Source organism: Rhizophagus irregularis, chromosome 11, assembly GCF_026210795.1.
Source record: "Rhizophagus irregularis chromosome 11, complete sequence".
NCBI classification, from domain to species: domain Eukaryota; kingdom Fungi; phylum Glomeromycota; class Glomeromycetes; order Glomerales; family Glomeraceae; genus Rhizophagus; species Rhizophagus irregularis.
The window spans coordinates 4633584-4649185 of NC_089439.1; positions in this window are offsets into that span (position 1 = coordinate 4633584).

The window sequence follows — 15602 nt, forward strand, 5'->3', positions numbered from 1 at the left end:
AAGTGTATATTTAATTCACCTTAAAATTTCCATTTATTCAATTAAAATTAATTAAGCAAACATTAATTAAAGTTTAGGGCGAACCTATTACCTTTAATTAACATTAAACTTCACTAACAAATAATTAAAAAATAAAACTTATATTTTTATTGAGTTCTGTGGATGAGAACTGTGGAATTACTTTGAATTCCGTTCTCTATATATACAATTTTTATGCTACTTTCTATTCTATCTATATACTATCTTTCATGTTCTTTACATATTATCTTTGAACTATCTTTCTAATATACTATCTATATTTTAAATACGCTATCTTTTAATATGCTATCTTTATATATATGTTATCTTTTTATATATGTTCTTTTTAATATATTATCTTTTATGTTCCATCTTTTTGCTATCTTTTTATATTATCTCTTATAATATCTTTGTATAATCTTTTTATATTATCTTTTATAATATCTTTGTATAATCTTTTTATATTATCTTTTATAATATCTTATGTTCTTTAATCTTTCTGACATTATTTTATATGTTCTTTCAATCCGCTTTATGCGTTTTGCTTGTAATCTATCTTTTGTGGCTTATAATTATTCTTTCTAATCGTTCTTATTGTTAAAGATTGCTAAGCCCCAATTGATCGACTCTATTTATCCTATTGGTTCTTTGTCAATCATTTGATAAATATTACATTATGTAGATCATTACTCTTCCTAAATGTTTATCAACATTATAGATATCGCTTAGTTTATATATTACTAAAATATTGAGTTCATAAAAATTATGGGATTCCCATTACTCCTCCTAAATGTTTATCCTTTTCGGCTAATTATTTATCCATCTACGCCAATTCACAATCAATTTGTTCGTTCTTAATATTTGGAAATTACATTTGGTGGTTGAATTTTATCATCTTTTTATGCTTGATATTCGGCCGTTTACATTATCCCCCTCTTCGCTATTTGTGACCTCACAAATAACTTTAAAAGAATCGAACTCGGGTCTCGTTCATAATAATTCTAATTGAATCGAACTCGGGTCTTATCGAATACCTCTTTTCCTTTAATTACTATTCTTGGTGTAAATCCCCCTCGATCATAAAATTTCTTTAACCATTCTCCATTTTTCCACCTCTTTAAATACTTTTCTCCAACTACTATTGTCATTTTTAACTTTTACTCGACTGTATCTTTTGGTATATTTGTATACGCTCTGATTTTCTTCAAACATTTTAACCATGTCCAAATATTCATCCTTTTTTAATGTTGGATATGATGATTTTTCCGTTTTCTTTGTTTCTCTCCCAATGTAATTTTCCCAACATACATTGCCATCTTTTTCTAAAAATATCACTATTGATTTATCTATTGTTTCTTTCAATCTAAATATTTCTTTTTCCATCTCATGATTTCCATGTGGAGTAATTAACCCTCTGTCAAAACTTTTCGTCTTTTGGTAATAATATTCACAATATGGTGATTTGTCTAAAATTATTATATCTGTATCTTCATCATATTCTAACATTCTTCTATTTATTTGTTCCACTACTTCTTTTCTAAATTTCCATTCTGTATCCATCTTTGATTCATAAAATTCATCTTTATCTTTTCTTCTTCTCTTATAAGTGTTGAATCTTACTTTTAATCCTTGCTTTTCCCATTCTTCAATTAAATTTTGTACTATACTTGTCTTTCCTAATCCGTCTACTCCGTCGATTATTACTATTTCTGGTTGATCCTCTACTAACTTTAATAACCTACTTAATGCGTCAGCGTTCGTATTTTCTTTTCCTGATCTATGTATTACTTCAAAATTATATTGCTGTAATTCCATTACCCATCTTGCTCTTTTTCCCTTCGGTATCTTTGCATTCATTAATCCTTTTAATGCACTGTGATCTGTTATTACTTTAAATTTTCTATCGATCAAATATTTATGAAAATGTTGAACTCCCCAAACTATTCCTAAACATTCCAATTCTGTTATTGGATAATTCTCTTCTGCTGGTAATAAACTTCTACTTGCATATGCTATTACTACTTCTTTTCCTTTTTCATCTTTTTGACTTAATACTGCACCTAATCCTTTTCCTGATGCATCTGTTATTAATAAAAATTCTTTCTTCCAATCTGGATGTCGCAATATTGGATATTGTATTAACTTTTCTTTCAATTTTTCAAACGCTTCTTGTTGTTCTCTTCCCCAAATGAAAGGTATTCCCTTCTTTCTCAAATCACTTATTGGTCTTGCTATCTTTGAAAAATTCTTCACAAATTTTCTGTAATATGAACAAAGTCCTAAAAATGATCTTACTTCTTTCACTGTTGTTGGTGCCTTCATTTCTTTTATCTTTTCTATCTTTTTATCGTCTGGCCTTAATCCATCATTTCCTACTATATGTCCTAAAAATTCTATGTTTCTTTCCAAAAATCTGCATTTCTTTAATTTTATTATTAAATTATTCTCCTGTAACTTCTTCAATACTTTTTCCACATGTTCCATATGGTCTTTCAAATTTTCTGAATATATCATAATATCATCGATATATACTACTACAAAATCATTTATGTATTCTTCTAATATTTCATCCATTAATCTTTGAAATGTTGCTGGTGCGTTCGTTAAACCAAACGGCATTACATTATATTCAAACAACCCTTTCGAACATACAAATGCTGTTTTTTCTTTGTCTTCTTCTTTCATTTCTACCTGATTAAATCCTGCCGCTAAATCTATACTTGAAAACCATTTTGCTTTTCTGTATTTGTCTAATAATTCATCCATTCTTGGTAAAGGAAAACTATCCATTATAGTTATCTTATTTAACTTTCTGTAATCAATGCAAAATCTATATTTTCCTGTTTTCTTTCCTGCTAATGTAACAGGTGAACTCCATGGACTTTTTGATTTCCTTATCCTTCCCTGTCTTAACAATTTGTCTACTTCTTCGCTTATAAATTTTGCCTTTTCATCTGTTTCTTTATATCTTCTTTGCTTTATTGGTTCTACCCCATCTTTTATTTTTATCTCATGTTGCGCTGCTTTTGTTCTTCCTTCTATTTCCTCATCGTATTCCAAAATATCTTGATATTCTAATAGTAATTTTACCATATTTTCCCAAATTGGTTCTTCTACTTCCCCTATACTTAGTTTTTGCATAAATTTTTCACTTGGTTCGAGCATCTTTTCCGTCTCTCTCTTCAGAGCCAAGACTTTCTATTTAAAATTCTGGTGCATTTTGAATACCTCTCCTTCATCGTTGCTTTCATATTCTTCGTCATCCTCGCTCTCTTCACTTTCATATATTGCTTCCCTTTCATATCCTACTGGAATCGTTATTATTTCTCCTCGTTTTTCTATTCTTAAGGTATGATCTTCAAAATTTATTTTTGCATTATACAGCTTCCATATATCATTTCCCAAAATTAGATCCTCTTCTTCTGAATCGATTACTTCAACTTCTTTTAGTATTTCTAATTCATCTTTGTATCTCAAAGTTATATTTGCCTTTCCTAACGCTGCTATCTTTTGCCCATTTGCTATTGTACATCTAAATTTACTTTTTCCAAATATAGGTATATTCAATCTCCTCCTTAATTTGTCTGTTATCACACTTACTGCTGCTCCAGTATCTATTATTACATTCACTAATTGATCTTCAACTTCTAATTCTGTTCTCATTGCTGTAGTTCTTTTCTCTTCATTTTTCATAGTTCCCACCGAGTGTAGTCAATTTTTCTCGTTTATGCTTCTTGGTCTATATGTTCCTTCTCTCAATTGTTTATGATACTTAGTATTCTCATTTATCATTTGTCCAATTGTTATATTCGCTCTACAATTTTTCACGTCTTCCACAATATCGTAAGGTGGTATTCCATCAGTTAATCTCGGTCCATATTCTCTGGGCTTTCCTGTCCCTGATGGCTTTGTTCTAACCCAATTTCCAAATTCATCTTGCCGCATTCCAGGGTAAAATGCTTTGCCTTCTTTTGTGAACATTGGTTTATAAAATCTTCCATCTTTTGTCATGGGTCGCCGACCATAATTATAATCTTCTGGTCCTATTGGATTATCCCAATTTTGACTATCTTTGTATACATTATTTTGTTCTATCCTTTCGGGCGTATATCTTGGTGTTGTTGTTCCACTTGGTATTTCTCTATCATCCATTCTATTTCCCGCTTCTCTTAATTCTTCTTGTAAATTTCCTTCTTCACCATTATTTTTATATCCCACTACTGGATTCGTCCTTCTTGTTTGTCTTCTTGTCTTTACTGCGTTATCTTTTGCGTATAATTCATTATGATAATTTAATTCCCTATCTTCATAATCATCGTAATAACCTTGTGTATAATACATTTCACCGTATTGTGGTTCCTCATCTTCATATCCATTATAATCATATTCTTCTTGATCATAATACTCGTCCATCATATTCACTCCTACATTCCTTCTTTTCTCTGGACACTCTCCTGAATAATGACCAGCTCTACCACATGTATAGCATGTCGGTACTCTTTTTTGGAATGACTGATTTCTTTGAATTGGTTGATTTCTTTGCATTGATTGGTTTCTTTGCATTAGTTGATTTCTTTGTGGCAATCGCCTATAGCTCTGACTCGCTAAATTTCTTAATCTTTCATTCTCATCTTCTAACATCTTAATTTGTAACTTCGCAAAACTGTCTGCTAATTCATCTACACCTACCCCTTTATTATTCCTTACATTCCCTTGAACAATAGGTTCTTGTCTTCTTTGTTCATCATTAATTCCTTTTGGTTGTACTTTATCCGTTAATGCTTCTAAACCTCTTTCTACGTTTTTTGCTATCTGAAATGTTGCGTTTAGATCTGCTGGATTGCCCATTACTACATCTTTAGTAAAGTCCGGTTTTAATCCTCTAATAAAAATTCTCTTTTGCTGATTTGCTGCTACTGCTGCATCACCTCCCGCTCTCTTTAACATATACTTAAATCTCGTAAGGTATTGAGTTACATTCTCGTCTCCCTGTCTAATCTTTTCTAATTGTTCTAGCCATCTATCTTTAATTTCATCACTTGCATACTTTCCAATTATTCTTACTCTTAATCTTAAATTATGATCTCCATTAACATTCCAATCGACGATATTTACTCCTTCAGTCTTTAACCAATCTGCTGCTCCTCCCATTAATTTCGCTTTTGCTAATCTAAATCTCTGTGCATCATCATTCCCTAAACCATTTGCTGTAAATGTCTCCTCAAATTTATCTGCCCATTCTTCTGGATCTTCTCCACTGGTACCATAAAATGCTGGTATTTCTACAATAGCTCCTCTATTTGCGTTTAAATTTCCTATCGCATTGGTATTCGCTTGAACTTCTCCTTGTAATCCTGTCAATGTTATCGGTGGTACTGCTAAATTGTTCCAATCTGCCCCAATATCATGATTATACATAGTATTCATTAATGCTCTTAGATCTGCTCTGAGTTCATCTCTTGATGCTGCCATTGTTATCTTTGGTTTTATTGGTGGTACTGGTGTTATTGGTATTATAGGTACTTCCTTTGATTTTTTATTTTTCTCTTTACTTTTTGGTTTTTTACTTGAGCCAATTTCGGGTCCTTTTATATCCTCTTCCATTTCATCTTCATCATCTGTTGGATTTTCTTTTTCAATATCTTTTTCACATTCTATGCAGGTTTCTTTTCCAATTTCAAATTCTTTCTTTAATCTTTCAATTTCACATCTTCCGCATTCTTTTGTGTTTTCAACTCTCCATTGTAATATTTGTTCATCTAATTTTTCATCTTCAAGATTCCATATTGTTAAATATTTCTTCATAAATTCATATGTTGTTATTATCTTTGCGGTTACTCCAAATTTTCTTATTCTTTCAATTTCCGTTATTTCTACATCATATCCCATTCTTTTCAAATCCATTCTAATTATTTCTTCGAATACCTTTGTTGTTTCTGTTTCTTCAACATTATTAGATTCAATAGATTCGTCAGATTCCTCATCTGACATTTCTTCATTTTTACTAATTGGTAAATTTTCTTCCTCCCCATCGTCTGTTTCTGTTATAGTATAACTTCTTGGTGTGTCATCACTATCTGTTTCATCTATATTTAATTGCTCAAACCCCCTAATCTTATCATAAACTCTTTCAATTACTACTTTCGAGATTCCTCCACCACGACCTTTTACGTACATTGTATTCAACATTGATCTAATCTTTTGTTTGAACGCTTCTATTTTTTCCGTTGACTCATCTTCTTTTAATTCCGCTTCCTCATACAATATATCTTTGTATTTTCTAATAACGCTATCTTTCCATTCTATAAACTCTGATATAGCCACTTTATGCCATTCATAAAATTCCCTAAATCTTATATTCACATCCCAATCTTCCAAAATATAACCATATCTTATTAATTCTTCATTCCCTATTAATCTGTCCATTGTTTCGTCTTCTTTATCGTTTTCTATACAATCTCTCGCAACCACTATTATTATTATCTTTAGTCCTTTCTCTCTCAATATTGGTTGTTTCAAGTATCTTATCGATTCAACTATTATATCTAATGCATCTCTAGTTTTTCCTTTCGTATAATTATTTCTTTCTTCACTATCTATACTTAATAAATTTATTAACGCCCTTATAGTTTCTGCATTATAATCCCTTATCGTATATTCAAATTTTTGTAATATTCTCCAAAATTTCTTAAAAACTTCTGGTGTATCTCTTATTGGATAACATATTTCACATGTTATATTTTCTCCTCTCAATTCGTCTATATCTACATTTCCGATATTTTCGTCATGTCTTAATTTGTGGTTCTCGTAATCAACCCTCCAAGTTTCATACCATTCCATCGTTGTAATCGTTCATCCAGAATCTTAACTAAAATCTCACCTCCTTTTATATATATATTTCACTCTCATCGTTTCTATTTTCAATCTTCTATGTTTCTATTTTCAATCTTCTAAACATTCTTTTATCTTTAGATAGATTGCTTCTTTCAATCTTTAAATTCCATCTTTCAGTTTTATATATTTACTACTCCATATTCTATTATTAATTTTTGCTGCGCCTCAAAATTTCAAAAATTATTCTAAGTCCACGATCTCCTCAGACTGTGGAGGTTTTTACTGCGCCACAAAGTTTATCTTTTGTCACCGATATCCATAATTTCACATATCACATTCTAAAATTTATCTCCTATCACCGTGATTCATAATTTCACGTGTCATATTCTAAAATTTATCTTCTATCACCGTGATTCATAATTTCACATATCATATATCACAAACTCCAAAATTTTCATAACTTTAAAAGTTTGTGAATCTTCAATCTTCCTCATCGTCCACATAAATCTTTCTTACTATATATTCTACATTATATAAATTAATCTATAATACACAAAATGTCATTCTTTTCCAATAGATATCCTTCTTTTCAAATAAATGTTCTTCTTTCAAATAAATGTCCTTCTTTTCGGATTTTACTCTATTATTAAATACTGCACGTAATGTTCATTATACGGCTCGTTAATGTGTAAATATCCTCCTATTTTATCTTCTTTTAACGGAACATTGTAATGAGAGCGTGAACTAGGACACTACACCAGGAACCTTCATCTGAAATGTAGCCTAGGACCTGTAACAATACAACGTATCCATTTTTCCTTCTTCGTTGGCCGACTTGTCCCTTAACGGGTGAATCTAACCTTCCAAAATCCAGTTTTAAAAGTCATCAGCTATCCATAAAACTCATCTAAACCAACTTATCTTTCCTCAAATTGGTGGACCTATACTGGGCTTATCTCTATCTTTTTCCCATTGGGTAAAAGCATGATAGTTTACAGGTTTGTCCCATTTTATCCATTCAATGTTTCTTGATAGTAGGTGTCTTTACAACTTTCATTCCCCGTCCCCAAAGCAATTTGCGCATTATTGAGCTGGGTATCCAGATTTGACGTAACCCATACGTTATAATCTTTAATGTCGAAGAATAAAAATTTTCCAATCTCGAGCATTTATCCAAAATTCAAACTCAGAGGTAACCCATACCACACAGATGAACCCCAGATAATGCATTGGTGTTCTCCCATTATTAATCTTTATTCCAAAATTCATCTTTCATTTCCACATCTCCTTATGAAATTTCTCAGGTACTTTATTCCCGAAAGAAATATTCTTGTGCTTTCTATCGATTAAGTGATTACTTGCACAACTTCAAACTTCAATCTTTCACCTTTTCAAGTTTTTAACTCAATTAAATCCTTATTGATTTATTGGTCCCTCCTGAACTCGTCAAAACCTGAAATCTAAAAATAAATTCTAAAATAAAATATTGATCAATAATACCTATCAGTGACTTACTAACGAAATTAAATTTTCATATTCATTATAATAATAATCATGTGATGATGATCATTTCCTTTCTTGCGAGCATGCACCATATGAGATCCCCCTATTCCCTCTGTCATCAATTTACAGAGTTGCCACATCGAACGGGCATTCCCATGGTCGAACGAACGAGTAAACGAACGAACGAACAAATAAACGAACAGCATAATTATCAAACAACATAAACAACGAACAACATACAACAACATTCTTGGTTCACGAAATAAATAGCGTTAGTAATATAAAACGTCGAATGAAATAAAATAAAATTTAACTTCTCTAAATTTTCCCCAAATTATATCCACTTTTACCTTTAATTTTAAACTTCGATAGCTCTCGCTACGAATTATTACTTTCCAAAAGTGTATATTTAATTCACCTTAAAATTTCCATTTATTCAATTAAAATTAATTAAGCAAACATTAATTAAAGTTTAGGGCGAACCTATTACCTTTAATTAACATTAAACTTCACTAACAAATAATTAAAAAATAAAACTTATATTTTTATTGAGTTCTGTGGATGAGAACTGTGGAATTACTTTGAATTCCGTTCTCTATATATACAATTTTTATGCTACTTTCTATTCTATCTATATACTATCTTTCATGTTCTTTACATATTATCTTTGAACTATCTTTCTAATATACTATCTATATTTTAAATACGCTATCTTTTAATATGCTATCTTTATATATATGTTATCTTTTTATATATGTTCTTTTTAATATATTATCTTTTATGTTCCATCTTTTTGCTATCTTTTTATATTATCTCTTATAATATCTTTGTATAATCTTTTTATATTATCTTTTATAATATCTTTGTATAATCTTTTTATATTATCTTTTATAATATCTTATGTTCTTTAATCTTTCTGACATTATTTTATATGTTCTTTCAATCCGCTTTATGCGTTTTGCTTGTAATCTATCTTTTGTGGCTTATAATTATTCTTTCTAATCGTTCTTATTGTTAAAGATTGCTAAGCCCCAATTGATCGACTCTATTTATCCTATTGGTTCTTTGTCAATCATTTGATAAATATTACATTATGTAGATCATTACTCTTCCTAAATGTTTATCAACATTATAGATATCGCTTAGTTTATATATTACTAAAATATTGAGTTCATAAAAATTATGGGATTCCCATTACTCCTCCTAAATGTTTATCCTTTTCGGCTAATTATTTATCCATCTACGCCAATTCACAATCAATTTGTTCGTTCTTAATATTTGGAAATTACATTTGGTGGTTGAATTTTATCATCTTTTTATGCTTGATATTCGGCCGTTTACAACGGCATTACGGCGACTTCATATATTACGGTATAAGCTTCATATGCCATAATTAATTCTGATGGCAAGTATATTAAATGTAACCTAGTACACGCACCACATGATTCCTTGTGAACAAAAATAAAAATAAATAAACTTACAATGTGAGTCTAACAGTATATGTTTAAACCAATTAAATTTATAAAAAAGAAGAGTCAGTAGGTAAACACCTACAACTAATGCTACAAATAGCGTGCGTATGTCGGTACTCGGTGAGATCCCCCAATTCCCCCTGTCATCAATTTACAAGGTTGCCACATCGAACGGGCATTCTCATGGTCGAACGAACGAATGAGCGAACAAACAAACGAACGAACGAGCAATCAAACGAACAAACACGTGATCAAAACATAATTAACGAACAACAACATCAGCGAACAATATACAACAACATTCTTGGTTCACAAAATAAATAGCGTTAGTAATATAAAACGTTGAGCGATATAAAATAAAATGTACTTCTCTTTCCTCAAATTATATCCACTTTCGATTTCAAACTGCGATAGCTCTCGCTACGAATTATTATCTTCCAAAGGTATATATTTAATTCATCTTAAATTTTCATTAATTAAAATTAATTAATCAAACATTAATTAAAGTTTAGGGCGAACCTATTACCTTTAATTAATATTAAACTTCATTAATAATTAAAAAATAAAACTTATATTTTATTGAGTTCTGTGGATGCGAACTGTGGAATTACTTTGAATTCCGTTCTCTATATATACAATTTTTATGCTACTTTCTATTCTATCTATATACTATCTTTTATGTTCTTTACATATTATCTTTGAACTATCTTTCTAATATACTATCTATATTTTAAATACGCTATCTTTTAATATGCTATCTTATATATTATTTTATATGTTATCTCTTCTATTATTCAAATATTACATCGTAAAGAAATAATTTATAACCCATCTTTTATGGCTGTGCTATCTTTTCTTTAAAATAATCTTTCAAATATTATGTCGTAAAGATATAATTCATCTTTTGTGGCTGTGTTATCTTTTTATATATGTTCTTTTTAATATGTTGTCTTTTATATTCCATCTTTTTACTATCTTTTCATATTATCTTTTATATTATCTTGTGTTCTTTAATCTTTCCGACATTATTTTATATGTTCTTTTAATCCACTTTATGTGTTTTGCTTATAATCTATCTTTTGTGGCTTATAATTATTCTTTCTTATCGTTCTTGTTGTTAAAGATCGTCAAGCCGCAATTGATCGACTCTATTTATCCTATTGGTTCTTTGTCAATCATTTGATAAATATTACATCATGTAGATCATTACTCTTCTTAAATGTTTATCCTCTTCGGCTAATTATTTATCCATCCACGCCCATTCATGATTAATTTGTTCGTTCTTAATATTTGATAATTACATTTGGCGGTTGAATTTTATCTTCTTTTCGTGCTTGATATTCGGCCGTTTACATTATCCCCCTCTTCGCTATTTGTGACCTCACAAATAACTTTAAAAGAATCGAACTCGGGTCTCGTTCATAATAATTCTAATTGAATCGAACTCGGGTCTTATCGAATACCTCTTTTCCTTTAATTATTATTTTTGGTGTAAATCCCCCTCGATCATAAAATTTCTTTAACCATTCTCCATTCTGTGGTGTTTTCAATATTCTTCCATCTAATTCTTTGAGTTTATATGCTCCGTTTCCAAATTCTTCGTGAATTAAATATGGTCCTTTCCATTTGCTCTGCAATTTTCCAGACCATTGTTTCTCTCTCCATGCTTCATATAATAATACTTTTTCTCCTATTTCAAATTTAGGTTTTCTAATTCCCCTTTTGTTGTGTTATTGTTTTTGTTTCTCTTGAGCTTCTTCCACATTTTCTTTTATTTTTCTTCTTATTACCGGTAGCTCCTCGATTAATACTTTTACTCTATCAGCTAATGTTACCTTATTTTCATCTTTATCTAATGGTAGTCTCGCTCTCCTTCCGTATGTTGCGTAAAAAGGTTTAATTCTTGTTGATGATTGCTTCTTTGTCCTATATGCAAATAATACAGATGGTATATGTTTATCCCAATTTTCTTCTCCTAATTTGGCCAATCCTTCACATAAAGTTTTATTGAATCTTTCGACCAAACCATTTGTTTGTGGCCTATATGGTGTACTTAATCTATGATTTATTCCACATCTTTCTACTAATTCTTCCATCATTCTATTGTTAAAGTGAGTCCCTCTATCGCTAATTATTTTCTTTGGACATCTATGTCTACAAATTATGTCTCGCCAAATAAATTCTACTACTTCTTTTGCTGTAGCTTCTTTTAGTGGTGCGGCCTCGGGCCATTTTGTAAAATAATCCATCGCTACTACAATATACTTATTTCCCTTTTCTGTCTCTTTTAATGGTCCAACTATATCTATTCCAATCATCTCGAACGGTTCATTTATCTTTATTGGCGTCAGCTCATTCTTTCCTCTTGGTTTTCCTCTCATTTGACAATTCCAACACGTTCTTACATATTCTTCTACATCTTCTTTCATATTTTTCCACCAATAATTTTCTTTTATTCTATCTAATGTCGCTTCTATCCCAAAATGTCCTGATAATTCATTATCATGCATCATGTATATCAATCCCTCGTATTCATAATCCCTGATTACTCTAAATCTGTTTTGTCCTTTTATTCTATATAAAATTCCTTCTTTCAATTCATATTTATTCTCTTTTTCGATATTGTCAATTATTCTCTTATAATTATTTTCCTCCATAATATTTCTTTAATTGATTCTACTTCTGAGTTTGTTATTTTCGTTATGTGTTCTATATTTTTAGTTCTGTGCTCTTCTCCATTTTTCCACCTCTTTAAATACTTTTCTCCAACTACTATTGTCATTTTTAACTTTTACTCGACTGTATCTTTTGGTATCTTTATACACACTTTGATTTTCTTCAAACATTTTAACCATGTCCAAATATTCATCCTTCTTTAATGTTGGATATGATGATTTTTCCGTTTTCTTTGTTTCTCTTCCAATGTAATTTTTCCAACATACGTCACCATCTTTCTCTAAAAATATCACTATTGATTTATCTATCGTTTCTTTCAGTCTGAATATTTCTTTTTCCATCTCATGATTTCCATGTGGAGTAATTAATCCTCTGTCAAAACTTTTCGTCTTTTGATAATAATATTCACAATATGGTGATTTGTCTAAAATTATTATATCTGTATCTTCATCATATTCTAACATTCTTCTATTTATTTGTTCCACTACTTCTTTTCTAAATTTCCATTCTGTATCCATCTTTGATTCGTGAAATTCATCTTTATCTTTTCTTCTTCTTTTATAAGTATTGAATCTTACTTTTAATCCTTGTTTTTCCCATTCTTTAATTAAATTTTGTACTATACTTGTTTTTCCCAATCCATCTACCCCGTCAATTATTACTATTTCTGGTTGATCCTCTACTATCTTTAATAATCTACTTAATGCGTCGGCGTTCGTATTTTCTTTTCCCGACCTATGTATTACTTCAAAATTATATTGCTGTAATTCCATTACCCATCTTATTTCGCATCTTTCGCACCAAGTTGTACTCTCATTTATTAATTGTCCATATGTTATATTCGCTCTACAATTTTTCACGTCTCCCTCAATGTCATAAGGTCGTATTTCATCAGTTAATCTTGGTCCATACTCTCTGGGTTTTGTTGGTCCTCCTGCTTCTCTCCATTTTCTTAGTCCTTCTGTTGGGTCATAATAATCTTGTCTTTTATTACTCCATTTCATTTTTCGTGGTCCTATCGGTTTATCCCAATTCTGTTCAGTTCGTTCAGGTATATAATTTGGTGTCGTTGTACCACTTGGTATTTCTCTATCATCCATTCTACTTCCTGCTCCTCTTAATTCTTCTTGTAAATTTCCTTCTTCATTATTATTTTTATATCCCACTGTTGGATTCGTCCTTCTTGTTTGTCTTCTTGTTTTTACTGCGTTATCTTTTGCATACAATTCACTATGATAATTTAATTCTCCATCTTCATAATCATCGTAATATCCTTGTGTATAATATACTCCATCGTATTGTGGTTCCTCATATCCATTTTCATTATAATCACACTTTTCTTGGTCATCATATTCACCTGTCATATTCACTCTTGCATTCCTTTTTGCTTTTTGATTTTTACTCGAGCCAATTTCGGGTCCTTTTATATCCTCTTCCACTTCATCTTCAAGATTCCATATTGTTAAATATTTCCTCATAATTTCATATGTTGTTATTATCTTTGCAGTTACTCCAAATTTTCTTGTTCTTTCAATTTCCGTTATTTCTACATCATATCCCATACTAGTCAATCTTAACAATTCTTCTTCAGTTGTTATCGTTCCAATATCTCCAAAAATCTTCTGTAATCTTTTTACCCGATTATCAATTTCATCGATATCCTCTTCTTCACAATCTTTGCATACGGTTCCTCCTAATCTAAACATATCATTCATCCATCTTATCATTTCTATTTTCAATCTTCTAAGCATTCTTTTATCTTTAAATAGATCGCTTCTTCCAATCTTTCGATTCCATCTTTCGGTTCTATATATTTACTATGCCATATTTTACTATTAATTTTTACTGCGCCTTAAAATTTCAAAAATTTTTCTAAGTCCACAATCTCCTCAGGCTGCGGAGGTTTTTACTGTGCCATCAAATTTATCTTTTATCACCGATCTCCATAATTTCACATGTCACATCTTTTCGTCACTGTGATTCATAATTTCACTTATCACATCTTTTCGTCACATCTTTTTGTCACCAAGATCCATAATTTCACATATCACAAACTTTATGAAAATTTTGGAGTTTTAAGGTTTGCGAATTTCCAATCTTTCTTATCGTCCACATAAATCCTTCTTACTATATATTCTATATTATATAAATTAATCTATAACACACAAAATGTCGTTCTTTTCAGATAAATGTCTTTCTTTTCAAATAAATGTTCTTTTTCAAATAAATATTCTTTTTCAAATAAATGTTCTTCTTTTAAATAAATGTCCTTCTTTTCGGATTTTACTCTATTATTAAATACTGCACGTAATGTTCATTATACGGCTCGTTAATGTGTAAATATCCTTCTATTTTTTCTTCTTTTAACGGAACATTGTAATGAAAGCGTGAACTAGGACACTACACCAGGAACCCTCATCTGAAATGTAGCCTAGGACCTGTAACAATACAACATATCCGTCTTTTCCTCCTTCGTTGGCTGACTTGTCTCTTAACGGGTGAATCTAACCTTCCAAAATCCAGTTTCAAAAGTCATCAGCTATCCATAAAACTCATCTAAACCAACTTTCTTAAATTGGTGGACCTATACTGAGCTTATCTTTATCTTTTACCCGTTGGAGATACCTCACATTGAAATAAAAGCACGACAGTTTTCAGGTTTGTCCCATTTTATCCATCCAATGTTTCTTGATAGTAGGTGTCTTTACAATTTTCATTCCCCGTCCCCAAAGCAATTCGTACGTTATTGAGCTGGGTATCCAGATTTGACGTAACCCATACGTTATAATCTTTAATATCGAAGAATAAGAATTTTCCAATCTCGAGCATTTATCCAAAATCCAAACTCAGAGGTAACCCATACCACACAGATGAACCCCGGACAATACATTGGTGTTCTCCCATTATTAATCTTTATTCCAAAATTTATCTTTAACTTCCACATCTCCTTATGAAATTTCTCAGGTACTTTATTCCCGAAAGAAACATTCTTGTGCTTTCTATCGATTAAGTGATTACTTGCACAACTTCAAACTCCAATCTTTCACCTTTTCAAGTTTTTAACTCGATTAAATCCTTATTGATTTATTGGTTCCTTTT